The sequence below is a fragment of the Tupaia chinensis genome, unplaced genomic scaffold, assembly GCF_000334495.1.
Source record: "Tupaia chinensis unplaced genomic scaffold, TupChi_1.0 Scaffold000706_1, whole genome shotgun sequence".
In the NCBI taxonomy this organism is placed as follows: Eukaryota; Metazoa; Chordata; class Mammalia; order Scandentia; family Tupaiidae; genus Tupaia; species Tupaia belangeri.
The window spans coordinates 4,146,152-4,151,748 of record NW_006160229.1 but is presented as its reverse complement, the minus strand read 5'-3'; positions in this window follow the sequence as shown (position 1 = coordinate 4,151,748).

Below are 5,597 nucleotides of genomic sequence, written 5' to 3'. Positions count from 1 at the left end.
TTGTAGTGGACATAAATTCTTAGACGGAATTGGTCCAGCCCTTTTGTCCTCAAAAATCCTTGTACATGAGACATCTTCTCAAGGGTTGATATAAGATCCCAAACTGCTGCCTCATCCTAGGTTTTTGGCTTCTAGAACCAAAGGGGAAATTAGCAGACTTTTCGTGTTCTCCCAGCTCGCCTCATTGCACTCCACTGGGTCTCACTGTAGAGGTAACCCAGTCAGGTTCTTGAGAAAATTATTAATGACCGTAAGGACAATAGTCATCAATTGGTATTTTGTAGCCCTTTCCTTCTAGACACCTGTGATTTGTAGGCAACATTTTAGATCAAGTTTTATAGATCTATGTATTAAACAGAGCTATACTGACTTCATTCTCTTGAATTTAATTTTATTTATTATTATTAATTTTTCATTTGACTAGAGAGAGGGGGAAGGAGAGAGAGAGAGAGGGACAGGAGAAAGCAAGCTTCCAGGTTCAGGACTCTTAACTGTGGTTGGCTATGTGGGAGTACAACACCTTAATCACCATGCCACCTGCCAGCCCTAACTTCATTCTTTTTAAGACTCTTATCAATAAACATTGGAAGTGAATGTCACTGTAACTGTTACAATCACCTTTTCTACTTTTAAAAATACTTTTTATCTGCCTCCAGTGTTGACTTAATAAACCCAGTACCTCGGATAGGGCTGACTTGTACAAATAGGTATAGCTCACTTTAGATCCTAGAAGTGTTCTTGAAGAAATTCTGTAGGGGACCAGCAGTTAGCATAATGGCTATGTTGCTGGACTCCCATGTAGTCAACCACGGTTCGCATCCCGGACCCGGAGGCTTAAACTCACGCCGGGTGTGTGTGCGTGTGTGCCCAAGATCCCAAGAGGAGAATGGAGGAGAAGGGATTGCATCATGGCCATCCCCTCGGGGGGTGATTTCTCGCTTTCTATCTCTCTGTCTCTCTGGCAAGCGCATGTGCCCTATAGCAAAAACTTCTCCGAGAAAAAAAAAAAAAAGAAATTCTGTAGGATTAAGAATTGACATGCCAGGTGTGTGTGTATGTGTACCCAACATCTTAAAAGGAGGGTGAAATGGAGGTGTAGGGGTCGTAGAGCAGAGTACAGTCATTTTTTTCTTTTTATTTCCTTTTTATATAAATTTATTTTACATACATTCACTGTATATCATCACAGCATACGAAATGCTATTTTCCGTACAGAATACACTGTATAGTAGCTTAAGCAAGGATATTACTATACATGTTATTGTCAACAACTAATTTTCCATTTCTTTTTTCTTAAATTTTTTTTTCCTTATCCCCTTGATTCCTTACTTCTCACCCTCTGCCATTTTGCACCTTCCTCCCACACTGTCTCTGGTATCTACAGTTGCTTTTCATGTCTTTTTGTCCCCCAAATTTTATTGAATCACAAAATGTCTTTTTTAAAGAATTATTTTTTACTGGGACCAGCAGTTGGCATAATGGCTATGTCTCTGGACTCCCACGTAGTCGACTGCGGTTCGAGTCCTGGACCCGGTGGCTAAAACTCATGCCGGGCGCATGTACGTGCGTGTCCAAGATCCCACGAGGAGAATGGAGGAGAAGGGATTGCAGCGTGGCCATCCCCCTGGGGGGTGATTTCTCGCTCTCTGTCTCTCTGTCTCTCTTTGTCTGTCTGGCAAGCACATGCGCCCTATAGCAAAAACCTCTCCAAAAAGAATTATTTTTTACTTAATTTTACTTATTTGTTTATTTATTTATTTTAATTTGACCAGAAAGGGACAGAGTGAGAGAGACACACACACACAAAACCAGAAAGCAAGCTGCTAGGTCTGAGACTTGAACCAGTTGGCCATGTGGGATTCTAGTGCCCTTAATCACCATGCCACCTGCCAGCCCCAATTCACAAAATATCTTATTAATCTAAGTACTTTCAATGGCAAGTTCAGCTGATATATACATATCTGTGAACACATGTCTGACTTTAGCCATGAAACTCAGTGAATAGAATGAATATACAATAATGTAGTACCTAGCTGACGCTATGTAGCTTACTGTGGTAATTAAATAGGTATTTTTAATAGGCATTTTTAATTTCAATAAAAGCAGTTTTAGGTTTAATAACTCAAAAAATGTGAAGAGAAATGTGGGTAAGACTTAACATAGTACAGTCATTTTGCACGATGTTTCTTGGTCTTGATTTGTCTGACATTTTCTTATTGAGTAGAGGCAACTACGCATTTTGGCAAAAAAAAAAAATCAGAGAAATGATGCTGCGTTTTTGTCAGTGCAGTATATCAGGAGCCATATTGAATTGCCTCACTATTGGTGATGTTTATTTGAATTAGTGGTTAAGGTGGCAACTGCCAGTTTCTCCACTGAAAAGTTGCTATTGTTTCTTCATTATAAGTAAGTATTTTATAGGGAGATACTTTGAGATTATGTAAATTGGTTGTTCCAATGGTTATTTTCAATTTTATTATTATTTTTGTTAAATTTGATTTATTCATGTTTTGAAATTGGATCTATTTTTTAGTCATTATTTTATTTTATTTAATTAATTTATTTATTTTAATTTGGCCAGAGAGGGACAGAGTGAGAGAGTGAGAGAAAGTAAGAAAACAAGCCACCAGGTCCAGGACTTGAACTGTGGTCGGCAATGTGGGAGTCCAGTGCCTTTAGCCACCATGCCACCTGCTGGCCCCCAAATTTTATTATTCTTTCTACACTTATTGGCATTTCTACTGTAAGAAAGAACTTTCTATATCTATCATCTATTGGGTCATCAGAAAAGTCATGATGCAGTTTTGCAATATTTATCATCTATCTATCTATCTACCGATCTATTTATCTATATCTATCTATCTGTCTATCTGGCTATATATAGATCAAGTCATAGTGGGAAGCTGAAAGCCACATGGAAGGCCTAGTTTCTTTTTTTTTAATTTTTAAAGAATAATTTATTTTTATTTATTCATTCATTTATTTTAATTTGACCAGAGAGACACGCAGAGGGAGAGAGGGAAAGTAAGAAAGGAAGTCATCAGGTCTAGGACTAAAACCATGGTTGGCCATGTGGGAGTGTCCAGTGTTTTAACCACCATGCCACCTGCTGGCCCCATAAAAGGCCTGATTCTTTTTTATTTATTTATTGTTTTAGAATTAGTTCTAATTTAATTTTATTTATTTATTCATTTATTTTAATTTTACCAAAGACACACACACACATACACACAGAGAGAGAGAGAGAGAGAGTAAGTGAGAAAGCAAACCACCAGGTCTGGGACTCAAACCGTGGTTGACCATGTGGCAGTGTCCAGCACTTTAACCACCACTCTATTTGCTGGTCCTGGAAGGCCTAATTCTTAAAGGAGAAGGTTTTAACTTTCCTCATTCAGTATGTTAGCTATGCTTTAGACATAGATGGCCTTTATTATGTTGAGCTATTCACCTTATTATGCCTATTTGTTGTGAGTTTTTAATCATTAAGAGATGTTGTATTTTATCAATTTATTTGTCTGCATCATTTGAGATAATCCTATGGTTTTTATCTTTCACTATGTTGATACCATGTATAATGCTTACTGATTTATGTATTTCTTTTAAAGAATTATTTGAGGTCAGCAGATGGCATGGTGGTTATGTGCACTGGACTCATACATGGCTGACTATGGTTTAAGTCCTGAATCTGGTGGCTTGCTTTCTCACTTTCCCTCTTTCTCTGTGTCTCTGTCTCTTTCTGGTCAAATTTAAAATAATTGCAATAATGATTAATAAAACTAAATAACATAATTCTAAAACAAGAATTATTTATTTATGGGACCAGCAGGAGATGTGGAGGTTAGGGCTCTGGACTCCCACATGACTGACTGTGGTTCCAGTCCTAGACTGGTGGCTTATTTTCTCACTTTCTCTCTCTCTCTTTGGTGAGTGCCTATATCATGTTGAAAAACAAAAATAATTAATAAAGAAATAAAGTTAAATAAATATTTTAAAATTATTTATTTAATTGTATTTGTTATTATTATTTTTTTGACCAAAGAGAGAAAGAGAGAGAAAGGGAAAGTGAGAAAGCAAGCTGTCAGGTCTGGGACCTGAACTACTGTCAGCCATGTGGGACTTCAGACCCCTAACCACCAGGCAACCTGCCAGATCCTGATTTATGTTTGTTGAACCATCCTTGCATCCCTGGGGTTAATTCCAATTGATTGTGTACTTTAATGTTTTTGATGTACTGTTGAATTTAGTTTGCTAGTATTTTCCTGAGAATTTTTGCATTTGTGTTAGGGAAACTGGTCTGTAGATTTCTCTTTTGTGTGTGTTCTTGTCTGGTTCTGGTATTAGGGTATTTCAGGCATGTAAAACAAATTTGGGAGGATTCCTTCTGCCTGAAGCTTTTGGAATAATTTGAAAAGAATTGGTGTTAGTTTTTTTTTTTTCTTTTTTTAAAACCTTGCCAGAAAGTACATGCACTTGCTAGATAGATAGATAAAGAGAGAGCCAAAGAGAGGGAGAGGGAAAAAGCACCCCCCAAAGGGTTATGGTCACACAGCAATTCCTTCTCTTCCATTCCTCCTTCTTTTCAGGATTTTGAGCACACACACACACACACACACACACACACACACACCCCTGACATGTTTTTCCTGTCATTAGGTCCAGGACTCAAATGATGCAACTAACTATGTGAGATCCAGGTCCCTTAACCACCAGGTCACAGACTGGCCTAGTCTTAGTTCTTAAAGGTTTTATAAAACTCAGCAGTGAAGTCGTCTAGTCCTGGGCTTTTCTTTATTGTGAGAATTTTTATTACCAACTTGGTCTTATTTGTTTTTGGTCTGTTCAATCTTACTGTTTATTTCTAGTTCAATCTTGGTGGTAGATTGCATGTGTCTAGGAATTTATCTGTCTTCTCTAGGTTTTCCAAGACAGTATTTTCCTCCCTCCTATAGCTTATAAAGTTGCCAAAAAGGGGAAAAAGCTGAAAAAGCAATGGTCCAAAACTATATCAGCTCTTGACTAATCATGATTTGGCCATACTTCTGTTGGAGTTAGGATGACCACAGTCTAGCCACATTATAGGTGCTTTTTATTTTCCTATTAATATACTCTGAAATTGATTAGTTTTCCTGCAATTATCATGTAATAGCAGGGGCTGAGAAAAGGAGGTGAGAAAGTTCTCAGGAGGGCCAGAGTTCAGTACTTATTTCCAGTCACTTACCTACTTGTCAATGACTGAGCAGCTCAAGAATGCAGTCTGTTGCTAGATCAGGTATCATAGGTTAAGGGAGAGATTGAATCCTTGGGACCTGGGACTCTAGAAACTTGCATGTTACCCTAGCAAAACAGCACATTTTTGCATAACATTATCTCAGTAGGATAGAGAGGTAGAAGGACAGAATGGAAAAATCATGAACGTTAGAGACTCATATAGTCCTGAGTCTCAGCAACTCAATTTCTTAGCTGCTAAACTTTCTGCAAACTTTGCTGAACCTTGGTTTCTGCATTTATAAAATGGGACTAACATCACATAAATTATATATATATATATATACACACATACACACACACACACACACACACACACATATATATATATA